This window comes from Castor canadensis, chromosome 5, assembly GCF_047511655.1.
Source record: "Castor canadensis chromosome 5, mCasCan1.hap1v2, whole genome shotgun sequence".
NCBI lineage: Eukaryota > Metazoa > Chordata > Mammalia > Rodentia > Castoridae > Castor > Castor canadensis.
In genome coordinates this window covers 97,595,961-97,612,087 of record NC_133390.1, presented here as the reverse complement: position 1 = coordinate 97,612,087, position 16,127 = coordinate 97,595,961, and the positions used below count along the sequence as shown (strand labels likewise).

Here is a 16,127-nt window from a genome sequence, read left to right as displayed (position 1 = left end):
CTGTTGCCCAATCAGATCTGTGTCAGAGGGGCTCAGCCACTGTCAGTTGTGGCCTGGTTCTGAGGGCAAGGCATGGGGCAGATTGTAGGTAAGATTGTTTAAAAGCAGACCCTGAGTAAATGGATAATCAAGACGTGAATAAGACAATAGAGGAGCCAAGATAGGCAAAGCGATGCAAGAGTGCAAATTCAAGCAAACACGACCCAGCCCAACCCCACAGGGCCACAGTGAAACTGATATGTAAACTGTTGCACATTGGCTTGTCCCACCTCAAAGCAAGGTAACTGGGCTTTCGTCTTTTGTACTAGTCATTGGCTAATCTTCAGGGAGACCTGAGCTCTTGGGTACTCCCAGCTTTCTGTGGGCACTGGGTGAAGTTGCTCCAGTTGCCTAAATGTGGTTTCTGAGGAAAGCTGCAAGTGTCACCCAACAGAAGCAAAGGACATAGAAACTGGGAAGTAAGCCTTCAGAAACAGGCATGTGAGTGTGGCACCATAGTGTTTACACAGAGGAGGGAAATAGGTACCCCCAAACACTAGTCATTGATCTCCCGTTGGCCATACTCAACTGTGAAGCTGGGGGACGGAGCAGCCCTGTGATGCAGCCATAGGCTCAGCCTCTTGAGGCATAAGGTAGGGACTGGAGTGTGGAAGATGAATCTGGAGAGCAAAGCGAGAGTAATTAGAACAGGAGAGATAGATCCAAAATTGTATACTTATCTATTTGGCCCATGAGTTCAAACAGTGATAGTTTGAGTGGATACCAATATGTGTGTGCTATGTCTGTAACTAAATTTACTGGGCTAATAGCCATAATATAACAGCATGGATTATACCTTTAATGTTTCTTTTCCTATTGTGCAACAGCCTCTCTGAATTAATTCCTCATTTATGAAAATTTTTAACACAAAAGTTGGAGTCTTCTGCTAAGCAGGGAATGATTGTGACAAAAACATGCCAAGTGGATGGGATGAAAAGAACTCCCTCTGTCTCTTACTTAGCACTTGAAAACATCTCACAATTTTTTGTGTGTGAACTCAAGTCCCATGTACTGATGAGGTAGCAATAAAAAGGAACCCTGGTAAAATCTTTAAGGAGTTTGGATCCTAAAAATGAATTTAACAAAAAGGCATTGATACTTGGGATCTAAAGAAAGCCTGAATAAAATCATTGCTACCACTTAAATGGGATTAAGTAATTGACTAGAAATCAAATAAGACCTCAGAAACAAGATTCCAGCCAAGTCCAAAAGCAGCACATTTCCTCCATTTACCTGAGGAGTTAGTGTGGCCTCTCACCTCAGAGTGTTACATCACGCATGGCTCCAAACTGGACTTGGGAAACTGGTCTGTCACTCACTCATTCAGTCAGTCAACCAGTGTTCACTTAGCATCTGCTGTCGCAGACCCTGTGCTCTGCATGGTGTTTGATATTTATCTATCAAAAGACTGTCTCTGCTCAATGGAAAAACAGAAGATCCTCAGATTTTGGGTAAAGTGCAGTTGAAGAGGAAGCCTCCTAAAATCTGTATAATCTGACAAGATTCTCCTTGAAACCACACAAGGGAATTTGAAAAAGCTTTCAAGGATAGGAAATTATAAATGAAAATTAAGTATGTAGTATCCATTGTTACTAACTCATGATTTCTAAAAATATCAATGATATTCTCTTAAAAGCACAAAGTACACTGTTTTGCATTGGACAAAACTCCCACAAGCAAATTACCAACAGAACACTTCTGGGAAAATAGCTGATGTATCATGTGAGTGAAGCCTCACTTGAAAACCTTCAAAGACTGCCATTACACACATATTGATGGGTATTCATTAATTATAATAATATTTTCTGGACTCTTCAATCCTTTCATCCCTAATTTTCAAAGTGCTTTACATCTAGTAATTAATTCCTCCTACATCCTGGGGACAAATTGAAAGGGAACTTTCAGCAAACCACTAATGCTCAAAACCCTTTCTCAGACGTTTTAGGTCCAGGTTGTGGTTTAATGTTGCCAGACGTCTTATTCTGAGGAGGAGCTCGTTCCCAAATTGTACCAAAAGGTGATTCAACAGAGAGAACCTCTTCATATGCTGTCAAAGGAAGAGACTCTGAGTGTGACAAAGGCCATAAAATGGTGGCTGCATTTACAACTGGCATGTCTTGTTAGGTAAACCAGAATCTAGTTGGAATTGCTGGCATAAGTTCCCTGGATCTCACTAAAATGCCCAACATCAGCTTTCATAATGGGGAAGAGGCGCTTTCTCTACTGACCCAACTTCACCCATGGTGCAGGACAGAGGTGGCATGGTATAGTGGGGATAGACCTAGCATGAGAGTCTGGGCTGCCATTACTGGTTCTGCTGCTACTTCAATGAGTCTTTCCACTTCTCTGGGCTTCTATTTCTTTGTTCTCAAAATTAGGTTGGATTATTTATGTTGCAAATGGGCAATCCAAGCAACAATGACTAGAGGCTGTATTTTCTTTGGCTCACATGGCATTTCAAAAAATGCACGTGCTTTCTGGTTTAGTGCAGCCCCTACCATTCCTTGTTATGTCCAGTCTTCTTCATCTTTTATGTCACTTCTTTGGTCCCTGTAGGCCTTTGAGTTTGCAATCATCTCTGACGCTGCTTCTAAGTCTGATCCCCAGAGAGTCTAGGTCAGAGGGCTACTGAACCTCAATAGTCCCATCTGAGAAGCCCAGGACAGTGAAGCTTTGGAGTTCTTTTTTTATACATTGCAGACTCTTCCATCTGGGACCTGATGATGTAATTGCCTAGGCCTCTTCCTACAAATCCCCTGAAGCCAGGCTCTACATTCTAGTCACAGAAGAACCTTTTCTATCTCTTGTTCACAGTAAGTGATACCACATGGCTTAGGTCTCTCACTTATTTTCTAATTCTTTCTCTTGGTTCTTGAATACCAGTTAATGGCAAAGAAACTCTTATCAGGAGAAAGGCTTGAATCAATAATGGGTTAAAGAGAGAAGAGAAAGAAAAGATAAATGTAATGGGTGACTTTATTCTCCCAAATTTAAGTTTGAAAGGAGTCTGAAAGACAGTTTGGCTATTTCTAGCATTCTTTTCTATAGATTCCTGAACTTTTTGACTCTTTTTAGCTGAACCAGCTGTTAATGAACACATTCTTAGTCTCACATCCATTTTATGTTGCTGTCTGGTGGGGCTCTCTCTCCACAGAGGATTTGTTCGTGTTGACCTAAGGGCACACAGCTGCTGTGGGCGTCCCCGGCCCAGGCTGTCCTTACAAAGCAGCCCTGTATTGTAGGATCTTAACCTGCACATGTCCTCATACAAGAGTTCTGTCATTAATGTGGTCTTGGTCACTGGGTGAAATTCATGAAGGGTGGGGAAAATAGTTTTATTCTCAAACGCTTTCTTTTTGTAAGCTTTGGCTCCCTGACAGATGGAATTTTCTTTTGTAGCTGAAAAAAACATATTTCTCTCACACATACCCCAGGCAGATGTATGTACTCAAAGATCTGCTGACCAAACAGGTAAGTAAGACATGAATTGAGGAAGACCTAACTTCTGAGTAATTTTCTTCAGCGTACAGTTTTCTGACTATAAAATCAGGAAGCTGATTCCATAAGCCACATAAAAATTATAGTTTAAGGTTGGGCACAGTGAATGCTGTTATGTAATCCCAATTACAAAGGATGAAAAGGTAGGAGGATAGCGGTCAGAGGCTGGCCTGAGCAAAAATGTGAGACTATCTGAAAATAACTAAAGTAAAAAGGGCTTGAGGAACGCCTTAACTAGTAGAATACTTGCCTAGCAAGCTCAAGGCTCTGAGTTCAAACCCCAGAAATGCTGAAAAACAAAAACCCCCCAAAATTGTAGTTTAACAATTGCCTCTCCTTTCTTAGCTAATTTCCCTCAAACAAGAAAGCCAATCATTCCCACTGGAAAACAGAGGCAGTAAAGAGCAATCACCAATAACCTTATCACCCAAAGATTTCATTTCAGCACATTTTACAGAGAGTTTTTACTATGCATAAACATATCTGTTACAATGTGGTTGAGATCATTCTAGTCTTATCTCTTAAAGTCACACTACCTTTTCAATACATGATGAACTCTCTCTGAGGGAAGATGGAAGACTTATGTAATTTAATTCATTCCTAATAAACTTTTTAGTGGTCTAGGGGAGAAGGGAATGTCTGTCCAGGACAACAAAGTTTTGGCCATTGAGAGAGTAGATTCAACACTAGTAGAAAATAATTCCATGGATTAGAGTTTTATTGGAATTAAGTCATGCAATGAAAATCTCAATTTCTTGTTCATGTACATCTTAGATGTGACTTCTAGGCATCTGTTCAGATTTACCACTAATAAAAATACTTAGGCAAACTTCTCTATTTTATTATACCTGTTATTATCTCCTAGAACATTTCTGATATTTGACTTAGCATCTCTACATCTTAAAGCTGTCTTGGGACAGTTCCAATGTAACCCCAACATCCCAAGGATTTTTGCCCTGGGATTATAAACAAGTGGTTTTTATGAGAGTGTGGGTCTCCACTAGGGAAAACAAATCTGATTGTTTTCAGTGTTAAAAATAAATGAAAAAAACCTCCATACTAAATGACCACATTTAAGCTTTAAATAGACAAAGCAGCACCATCTAGAAAGCACATGCTTCAGCAAAGAAAGCCAATGCCCCATAAATACATTGTGCCTGATGTATTCATCTTCTAAGTGCAGACTCCCAGATGAACACTGGGTGAGGAACTCTGCAAGATGAATGGGCAACCATAGCAGCTGTACAGTTCTTGTTCTGACCCAGCCTGGCCAGATTCAAGGCTTAGGGACTGCAAATGCTGTGTCATGCAATACAGCTCTCAAAAGTGCAAATGTATTCAGGGTTCTTGTCTCTGATTAGAACATGCATCAGAGCTGTACTGATGGCTAGTCCTCCATGCAGTAGTTAGAGAGATGAGCAATTCTGACCTCTTAAGCAGTTTAAAGCAAAAACAGGGAGTCAGAGAAAATGAAATGCTTTTCTTGTGTCAGGAAAGTAGCTATGTCCAATTATGTGAACTTTCTTGATAGCCCAGATAGATGACAGCTTTCAGAATTCTTAGCACCTAATTTATTGAGGTGTTGGAAAAGAAGTGATTTATCTGAAATTGAGCATGTACTAGATGGACATAGTGCTCTAGGGAAAGAATGCTTACGAGCGTTGCTGAAATATACATGATGGTTATTTTTGATTTACTATGTCCAACTGGCATTAAGACTAAAATTCTCATCACCCAGAATTCAACTATTCAGAATTCATTAACTAAAACTCTGGTATTATGCTGATTTTAGGTGAAGAGTGCATAATAAGAAAACCAAGGCTTGCTTATATATAAAAATATTCTAATATTATTACATATGTCCTGAGACTAGAATAAAAATCAGTGATGGTCTTCTTACCTAGATCTGAGGCAGCATGAAGTGGGAATGTCCCTTAATTTATTTTGAATATGGAAACTGTGTCCTTTCCTTCTCTTTCCTTCTCATCAACCAACAATAAACGCCTGTTGTATTAGTCAGACATTTTCATCACTGTGACAAATACCTGAAAGAAATGGTTTGAAGGAGGAAAGATTTATTTTGGTTCAGGGTTTGGGGGGTTTGAGTCCATCATGGAGCGGAAGATGCAATAGTTCATATATCACAGCAACCAGGAAGCAAAAAGAGGAGTGCCTGTGCTCATGGGTTTCCTCCTTCTTTCCATTTTATTCCTTCTGGGCCTCCAGCCTATTGCATGATGCCTTCCCCCTTAGTTGACACTCTGAAAATGCTATCACAGACATACCCAGAAGTGTGCTCTCTATTACTCTCCTAAGGGCTTCTCAATCAAATCAAGGGTAAAAATGAAGACTGGCCATCACATTTGTTGATTAAAAGTGGTAGCTTTGTTTCACATTTAACTAGGACTTGGAACTCTCTTAGCAACCATCATGGCCAGAAAGCATACCATGTTTCAGTTCTGAGGTTTGTGAGACCTTAACAAACCTCTGGCCTCTGCTGTGTTGAACTCCATCTGTTTATGTGGGGCTAAGCACCTCACAGCCCTCTCTGAGCCAACAACTGACTTAGGCAGGAATGCTACAGCAGGTTTGCTCTTGGGAGACTCCAGAACTCCCCTTTGGCCTTGTTGAAATGCTCTTAGAACTGCCAAGTGTGATAAGAGGAATTTTTTCTACCTAACTTTCTTTCCTCTGCTCTCTCCTCCACAGGCCTCAGACCTGCATTTTGGCTTGATGACTTTCCAAACTCTCCTGACTTCCACCCTTTTTCTCTTGGGTGCTTTCCTCAATAAATCACCTACAGGTCTTGGGAATCCCAAACTAATATACCCTATTTGACAGCCATCATCTGAAGTAGATAGACAGATTCTCAACTTTTCACCTTATAATAAGTTGACAATGGATTTTGAGAGGGATATTAATGGGTTATATCATAGTTTTTCTCTTGAACCTGTAAGTAGTTATTAAGACACCCTCATATTTAAAAATAATTTACTTGACCCTACAGTCTCAGTCCTTATCTGACTAGACTTCTTATATCCACTTGGTAGGTTGGCTACATATTGCTTTGTGCTCCTGTGAATCACTTTGTTGAAATCTTTTTCCTAATCTAGTCTTACATGTTGACATTACACAAGGGTTCTTCTTTGTCTTTTCCTTCTTCCATTCTTCCTTACCCATGATTTCAGCTGTTGCCTACACACTGACCACCTCTTGATCCATAGCTTCTGTTGTATAGAATGAATAAGTGTTGTAAATAGTACTGAAGTTCAATTTTGGCTAAGAGATCCATCTTCTTTCCATGTAGTTGTTTGATTGGTTACAATAACCCCGATTTGCTACAAGATGTCCAGTTATCTGAAAAATGCTGCTCATACACAATATACTATAAAGCAGGAAAAAATGCTGATTTTTTAGTAAGCTTTTTTTTATCAAGATTTGCCAAGTGATGAAATAAGAGATTGTAAAGTGTTAAATAATCTATTAAGAATATATTTCAAATGTTAACTCTGTAAATGCTAAAGACTATTCTACAAGCAGAAAATACTGTAATGGACAAGATAGTTAAAACTGCTCTCATTAAAACAAATGTGTACACAAGATAATTCCAGGAAGTAAGAAGTGGTATGAAGACAGTAGAAAAGGCACATGTCACAGAGAATGGTAAAAGGTATAGAGAATGAACTCATCAAGGATGGTGGTCAGGGAAGACCTTGTTGAGGAGTGAGATTTGAATTGAGACTTGAACCATGAAAAGTCAAATATGCAAATATCTAGGAGAACACTCCAGGTAAAGGGGAAAGCAGGAGCAAATACCCTGATCTTGAAACAAGCTTAACACCTTACAGTAATAGGAAGTAGCCATTTTAGAGTAATAGAAAGTAGCCAATGTGAGTGAAATAGAGAGAGAGAGAGAGAGACAGAAACAGAGAGAGAAAGAGGGGAGAGAGAGAGAGAGAGAGAGAGAGAGAGAGAGAGAGAGAGAGAGAGTAATATAAAATAATTGTGTGCTTTGTGTGTCTGCGAAGCATCCACACATTAAAGGCTTGATTCCCAATGTGATGGTATTGGGAGGTGGCAGAACATTTAAGAGGTAGGAGCTCCTTGATTCACCAGTGGGGTGCCTTTGAGAAGAATTAAGGCAGCTCTCAGGTGATTCTTGCCCCCTTGGCAGCTCTCCAGAGGATAAAAGGAGCAAGCTTGAGCCCTCCTTTCCCTGCTTTCTGGCTCCAGATGTAAGGCTTCCTCCCCCACAGGCTCCATCAGCTGTCACAGGGCCCTCACCAGAACCTATGCTAACTTTCTGCCTCCAAAAAATGTGAGCTAAATAAGCCTTTTTATTTTATAAAGTTGGGCTGTGTTGAGTATTCCATTATAGTGATGAAAAACTTACTATTATAGAAAATGACTCCTCTTCCTCCCTTATGGAATGGGAAAGTTTATCATGTGCTTACCCCACTGCCTTAAATTGGAAAGGAATGACTTATTTTGATTTTATAGGCTCAAACTGCCAGACATTTGTCTTGAGTCTCAGATGAGGCTTTGGAGTTTAAACTCCAAAGTGCTGGAGTGAGTTGGGAGTTTGCAACTATTTGGATGGAGTGATTGTCTGTTGTATGTGAGAAGGACATTACTTTCAGGAAGCCAGGGATGGAATGCTATGGTTTGGAGTTTAATCCCCAAAGTTTTATCTTAATGGTATAAAGAGGGTGGAAAATTAATCTATAGTGTTAAAAGATAGGGCCAGCTGGGTGCCAGTGGCTCACACCTGTAATTCTAGCTACCCATGAGGCAGAGATCAGGAGGTTCGCAGTTTGAAGCCAGCCCCAGAAAAATAGTTCACAAGACCCTATCTCAAAAAAACTCATCACAAAAATAGGGCTGGTGGAGTGGCTCAAGAAGAAGGATCTGAGTTCAAACACCAGTACCACAAAAAAAAAAAAAAAAAAGAAAGAAAAAAGAGATGGAGCCTTTAGGAAGTGATTAGGATAAAGTTTAGGAAGTGATTAGGATAAAATCATTAGGGTAGAACCCTGTGATTGAATCCTGGTGGCTTTATAATCTCTCTCTCTCTCTCTCTTTCTCTTTCTCACCCCCTCCCACACACATCCTGTCTCTTAGCACTGTCTCTGCCCTGCCTCTCACTCTGATAGCAAGAAGGCCATCACCAGATGAGGCCCTTAGACCTTGGACCTCTAGAGCTGTGAGCGAAGATATGCCCACTCTCCGCCCCCCTTTTTTATGAAGTAGCCAAAGATGCAGTGAAGATCCAGGAAGTTGGAGATCCCTGGAATGTATAGCTTCTGCCGAGAAAAGAGGCAGGCAATTGATGGAGGCAGCCCAAGAGAGTGACCAGGTGGGCTTCAGTCAGCAAGGCCATAGGGGAGGTTACCCAACCCCTTGGGAGTTCACAGTCTATCACCATGTACCCTAGATAGCGCCAGACATGAATCTACAGAATTTAACGTTCACCCTTCTGGGTTTTAGTCTTGCTTTGGTCTAATCCTTCCTTGCTATCCTCCCATTTCTCCCTTTTGAAATGGGAATGTGTATAGGTGCCATTTTATCTTTGAAGTATATAACTTGTTTTTGATTTTATAGTTATTCACAGCTAAGACTTTTTGTCTTGCATCTCAGAAGAGATTTTGGACTCAGACTATTGAGCAGTTCTGGAACTGTTAAGACTCTAGGGACTCTTGGAGATTAACTGAATGCATTTTGCATCAGGAGATGGGTAGGAGGCTTTGGGGGCCAGAGGTGGAATGCTATGGTTTTATGGAGATGTGTTTGGGTGTCAAGCTGATGAGAGTGGTTAATCAAGATGGTTAATCCTGATTGTCAACCTAATTGCTTCAAGAAACCACTAAGAGATTAGTAAAGCACATCTGTGATGTGTCTGTGAAGGCATTTCCAGAAAGGATTGACTAAGGGGGAAATACCTGCCCTGATTGTCGGCAGCACCATCATTAGGCTTGGGGCCTGGATGGGCTAAAAAAGGGGAAAAGGAGAAAGCCTGTTGGTACTGGCAGTCTATCTGCTTCCTAGTCACCATGATGTGAACTACTCTGTTTCCTTAGCCTCCCCACCATGATGAAACTGAGTCAAAATAGGTTTTTACTTCCTTAAATTGCTTTGCTCAAATATTTGTCAAATGATGGAAAGTCTGACCAATATACCATTAGAAATCCTGTAATAGATTTTGTGTATACTTGTCAGATAGGAGGTTGGTGTTGAGAAAGACCAGGGTTGAGAATGGATGAGCATGTCTTGAATTGAAAAGGCAGCCAACATTTAGAAGCACAGAAGGAAGAATCAAAAGGGAGACAGAGGAGTAGCCAGTGAATTTTGAGGAATATTTAGAATGGTCACATAATACCAAGTGTTCTAGAACTGTTCCAGTAAGGAAATAATGGACCACTGTGTCAAACAGTGCTTGAGAGGTTGCTGAAAGGAGGTTTGAGGTAAGCCTCTTGCTCATGACTTGTTGTAAATTCCAGAGTGATTCACTTTTTGTGGTACAGGGGTTTGAACTCAGAGCCTACACCTTTAGCCAATCTACCAGCCCTTTTTTGTGATTTTTCTTTTTTGAGATAGGGTCTTATGAACTATATTCCCAAGCTGACTCTGAACCATGATCCTCCTGATCTCTGCTTCCTGAGTAGTTAGGATTACAGGTGTGAGCCACCAGCACCCAGAAGAATGAGAACTTCTGGAAGTATTTCTTTGGCATCTTTTGCAGTCCTCATAGAGGAAGGCTTTCTTTTTCCCTTTTTTTTTTCTTTTTTGTGGGGAAGGGGCGGTACTGGGGCTTGGATTTAGGGCCTCACACTTGCTAGGCTTGCTAGGCTTGCTAGGCTTGCTAGGCTTGCTGGGCATTCCTTTGCCTTTTGAGACAGGGTCTTGCTATGTAGCCCAGGCTAGCTTTGAACTCACAATCCTATTGCCTTGGCCTCACCAATGCGGAGATTACAAGTGTGTGCCACCATGCTTAGTGGAGGAAGGTTTTCAATGAGTGGAGACATGCAGGTGGAGCAAAGAGTATCGAACTATGCACACAACTGGTATTTGTAGAAAACAGTGTTTGTGGCTAAGGAGATAGAGAACAGGAAGATTATTTTATTTAATTTTGTTTTTGTGGTGTTGGGGATTGAATGTAGGGCTACGTGTATGCTATGCAAGCACTTTACTACTTGACCCATGTGCCAGTCCTTTGTCTTTACTTTGTTTTTGATACTCGGCTTGCTGTGATTGAGCTGACATCAAATTCACTATCCTCCTGCTTCTGCCTACTGAATAGCTGGGATTACAGACATGATTCACCACACCTAGCTTGGGAGTGATCATTTTAAACCAGTTCCTTGAAGAAATGCTTATAAAGCTCCTTACTCCTTATGATAAGGAGACTACCAAGGGAAAGCAGGAACCCTTTGCCAGCTGCTCAGATGGTTCTCCCATTCCTCAGAACGGAGACTACTGCTGTTCCTACTCTGCAGTTTTGGTTGCCAAAAAGTGATTAAGGCAGAAAACCCATGAGCCTCATCCCAAGAATTGCCTATACCTGACTAGCTCCTTTGGTGTCAGTCATGGCTGACATGGGATGAAACCTGGACACCGACTGCTGGGCCTGTGCCACAGTGCTCTAACTGCTGGTCTTGATGCCATCCCAGCATCCCCTGCTCACCTGTCCCATCTTGTCAAGAGTGGAACCTCATGCCGTGTATCTGAAACCCTAGCTATGCTAGTCCATCTTCCTTCTGGATTACTAACCCAAACTTCCTTTTCCCAGAAAATTATTTATTGAGGTTATTTATTTATTTGGAAAACTTAAAATATATTTTGGTTATATTTTCTTCTCACCAAAACATTGTAGAAAATTTAGAAAATACAGGTACGTACCAGGGAGGAAAACTCTACTCACTTATCAGAGATAACCACTATAAATATTAATATTTATCCTTTTAATCCTTTTTTAAACATATTTGTTGGCACGTGTTTATACCATAATGTTAATTATTTTGTAGCCTATATTTTATTGTTAATAATGTAGAAAGATGATCAATGTATGTTAAATATCCAGTTCGCCAAAAGAGCACTTTTTCACACTTCCAAATGGCTGACTCATGAGGTCACCAACTCCGACAACGCTGCATGCTTTTGCCCCAATCTTGAGAAGACTATTGAGTTGCCAAGGAGAGGTGTCCAGGCACCTCAACACATTCTGGACCCTCACAGATGAACACAAAATGAAATATAGACCTAAGAAGTGCATATGCTTCTTATGAGAGACTATGTGGCAGAAAATAAGGCAAGAATGGTGGAGAATCACGGAAAGACTCATGACTCAAAGCCAATACATGTGACAGTCAAGACCCAGGACAGAGACAGCGGCAGAAAAGGCTGCTCATTGTCAGGGAATTGTCTTGCTCAGGGAGGTGGAAGCAGGGGAAGCTGCTTTTGTTCCGGTCAAGCTATGCCCGCTGGCACAAGTCTGCAGTGATGTACCATTTCTCCATCTCTTCCTCTGCCCCTCTGGAAGTTAGCAGAAAAGGCCCACTGCCTCTGGAAATGTGTCAGAAAGATTACAGAGTCTTTACCAAGGAACAAAACTGTTGAGGGAGAGACAAGAGGCAAGGCAAGCCCTGCACAGAGGTAGAAACCCAGAGCCTCTGATCAATGACACTGTAGCGTAATCCTTGGATTTCTAGCGACATTTAAACCTATCAGAATGAATCATGGCTGCTCTTGAAGTACACCAAACACTCTGCCTTCCCATGGCAACAGTCTTCTTGCTGAAAGGTAAACCAGGGTTTCTGTTTTTGTTTCTGTACAGTGCTTAACCCGTGTGCTCCATGGCTGAATGCCTAGAAAGTGTTCTTTTAGCCTACCTTTTTAGCGCTCATAGAGGAAAGGCTTCAATGAATGGGGATGTCAAGATGGAGCAGAAAGTATTTCACTCCCTACATAATTTTGTCCAGGCAGAAGGTATCTCTCCCAACTTTGGAATCAAGCTAAGCCAGCAGCTGTAACTTGGACTTCCATGATTCCAACAAGTGTTTCCTAGAAAGTCACTTCTTGATTCTTACTTTGTTTCGCAAGAGAAACTGCTAGTGCTTAGCTGTCCATTGTGTTGTTGAAGGTGAAAGTTAGCAACAAAACTTGTTGTTTTCGTCTATATTTTGTTACTTAAAGCACAGATTCTATGGAAATGGTATGGGACAGTGTTCTACTGACACCTCATCCTTGAGTTCTAATCTCTGCTTTCCATCTGGCCTGATTTTTAGAGTAAAGTTAGCAATATTTTGCTTAAAAAAAAAACAGTTGGTTTTAAAAATCAACTTTTATTTTTCTTGTATGGACTTTTTTTGTTTGTTTGTTTGGTGGCACTGGGAGTTGAACTCAAGGCCTTTTGATCTACTTCTCCAGCCCTTTTTGTATTTTTGAGATGGGTTTTGCTTTAAGCCCAGGCCAGTTTGAACTGGGATTCTCCTATTTACTCTTCCTGTGCAGCTGGGATGACAGGCCCACACCATGGCACCCAGTGATTGGTTGAGATAGTGTAAGGGGAGCAATGACAAAAGTGACATCATTTTGGATAAGATGCACTTTAAAAGCAGACATCTAAAGAGGTGTGGGAAACTATGGGCTTCTCAGAAACATAACAAGCCTTTCACCCAAGTAACAAGATGCAACTGCACAAGGTGATTAGTGGGTCCAAGGCCAGGACAAGTTGGGCAAACTTCCAAGGTCAGGAAAAGCTGACCAAACCCTTCTGGAATGTTCAGTTTGATAAGAAGAGGAACGGACAGGTAGTTGGATTTAATGAGAAGGTGCCAACCAATCACAAATACAGTTTCAAGGTAGAATAGTTGGACAAAAGCCAGTTAATGCACTATATATCTCCTAAACTTCAGCCATTCTTTGGCTAAGCTCTTTCACTAAGTCCCACTTGTCAGGATGCTTTGCTGTCCTTTCAATAAACTTTGTGCTTGCTTTAACCCTTGATTCCTGGTCTGATGTCTTCACACCAAGTACACTAGGACACGAACTCAAGAATAGCACTCCAGTATCATTGGGAATTTGCAAACTTCACTTGGGCTGGCCTTGAACTGTGATCCTGCTGATCTCTACCTCCCACGTATGAAAATCAACTTTTAGAAAAACACTTTGGTTTTTATGTGAATTCATTCATTCAACAACTGTGTATCAAATTTTGCTGTTGTGTGGAGTTCTGTAGGAAATGCAATGATGTAAAAAGACAGGTCTGTCCTCCTATTGTCTACTAAGATGAATACAAAACATGCTCACAAGAAAATGTATAATTTAATAAGAACTGTAAGAGAAATACAGGCAAATCCTATGAGTGATACTTAGAAGTACTTAGAAAGATAAAGGAAGATGCATGGTTTGATGACATGGGAGCTGGACCTTGTAACGTGTGGAGGGAATGCAGGACGCTGCATAAGCAAAGGCACAGAGAGAGCAAGCTTGAATCTGGAGCACATTCAGTTTTGTATGATTTGAGTATCAGATACATAAAGGTAAGAGTAAGAAAAAAGATTAAAAATAAAATCTGGGTGGATGCATATTTTCAGAGCTCTTGAACATCAAGTTAAAGAGTTGGGACTCTAGGGTGGATACCCCCGTGGCGATGGCCGGTACTCGGGCTGTGGGGGTGCGGGCGCGGGCCGGGGGTCGCAGGGATGCTGATCAGGGACAAGCTGTACTCGGGTGTGCTCATCACCTTGGAGAATTGCCAAGCTCCGCTTCACACCGTCCATGATGATCAAGCCGTCTCGACACCAACACGGAGACCGGACTCCGCATGGTGGGCTGCGAACTCAGCCAGGCTGCCGGCATCCTGCTCTGCCTGCTGTAGGTGGCCATGGCTGCCGGGGAGGTGTTGTTCCAGCGGTTCTTTTACACCAAGTCCTCTGTAAAGCATTCCATGGAGCATGCGTCCATGCCCTGTGTACACCTCGCCTCCAAAATCGAAGAGGCTCCAAGAGGAATCCTGGATGTCACCAATGTGTTTCATCGCCTTAGACGTCTGATGGAGAAAAAGAAACCTGTGCCTTTACTCCTGGATCAAGAGTTAACGTAGAGAACCAGATCTTAAAGGCAGAGAGACGTGTCCTTAAGGAGCTGGGCTTCTGTGTCCACATGAAGCACCTTCACAAGATAATCGTTATGTACCTTCCGGTGTTAGAATGCGAGTGTAATCAACACTGGTCCCGACTGCATGGACATAAAGGACAGCCTTTGCACAGATGTCTGCCTGTGGTTCCGGCCTGAGAGCATTTGCCTATGTCTGCATCTTCCTTGCTGCCTGGATGCTGGAGACTCCTCTACCCAATCATCCACATTGGTTTCTTTTGTTTGGAGCAACTGAAGAAGTAATTCAAGAAACCTGCTTAAAAATCCCGCAGCTTTATACATGGAAAAAGGCCAATCTGACACCTGGAAAGTGAAGTGGGAAAGAGAAGCCATGCCACGGAAGAGGTGAAGGCAGGAGCCAGGGGCCTGCTGCCCGGGGGCCCTCCAGTGCTGAACAGCTCTGCACGGTTCTCCCCTGTCCCCAAACTGGTAGAATCCCTCAAAGAATGGAAAGGAATCAAGGCTTCCCACTCTCTGCGAAGAATGCCAAGAGGAAAGTGGAGGGTAGGAAGAAAGCTAAGCCTGACAGCCCTGTGAATGGCTTGCCAAAAGGGTGAGAGAGTTGAAGCCATAGCAGGAGCCAGGAGCAGAGCTACTCAAGGTGCCCATCACGATCTGCCTCTCCTAAGAGGACGTGTGTGCCTGGGGCTCATCGAAAAAGTGACAGTGGCTCTACCTTGGGTGGGTCCAAGTCACAGAGCCGAGGCAGGTGCCCCGTCGCACTCCCTGCAAAGGCTCTGAGGTGAGGGGCTCTCAGAAATCCAAGCACTGCAAGTACCCCACCCAGAAGCCACACAAGTGTGGCAGCCGGAGCTCGTCCCTCTGTCGAAGCTGGTCACTGAGCGGTTGGATAATTCTAGAAAACACAAGAAGAAAAGTTATTACTATAGAGATCAGTTACTCGAGCGCTCAAGGTCATATGACAGCACTGGCCATCGCTCTGAGCCAGACCATCCTGGGCACAGCATCGAGGTGAGATAGTGTCCTTGGGGGCTGCCCTTGCCCCCTCTCCATCAGGCAAACCTTGGCTTGAGTGGCCTTATAGCACGATTCTTTGTGGAAATGGTTTTTACTCTGGACCCTGAGGTGAATTTGGAAATGGAATTGGGGGGATAGACAGCCAGGTGCCCTTCAGGTTGACCTGGGGCGTGGCACATGCCTGTGCAGGTTGAAGGGCCACCTCAGCTGAAGCTAAGGGCTTCTTGATGGAAATGTAGTGGTACACATCCCTGTTGGTGTGGCTTGGTCTATGAACAAGCTGTGTCTTCACTCCTGTACTGATACTCATTTACCTTAAGTCAAGAAAGATGATTTTGAGAATCTTTGCCTATATTAGGTTGTACTTAGGTGCATGTTTTTCAGTGTTTCACAATGAGAAAATGGGCTTAGTAGCCCCTTATTCTCTATCCACGTTGTAAATAAACATGTGTTCAATA

The 16,127-nt window shown here is 42.3% G+C and overlaps 1 pseudogene; it reads left to right on the top strand.

Moving 5' to 3' along the window:
• Positions 1-14,237: 14,237 nt before the first annotated feature.
• On the top strand, positions 14,238-15,927 carry LOC109682260 (cyclin-L2 pseudogene; annotated as a pseudogene).
• The last annotated feature ends 200 nt before the right edge of the window (positions 15,928-16,127 follow it).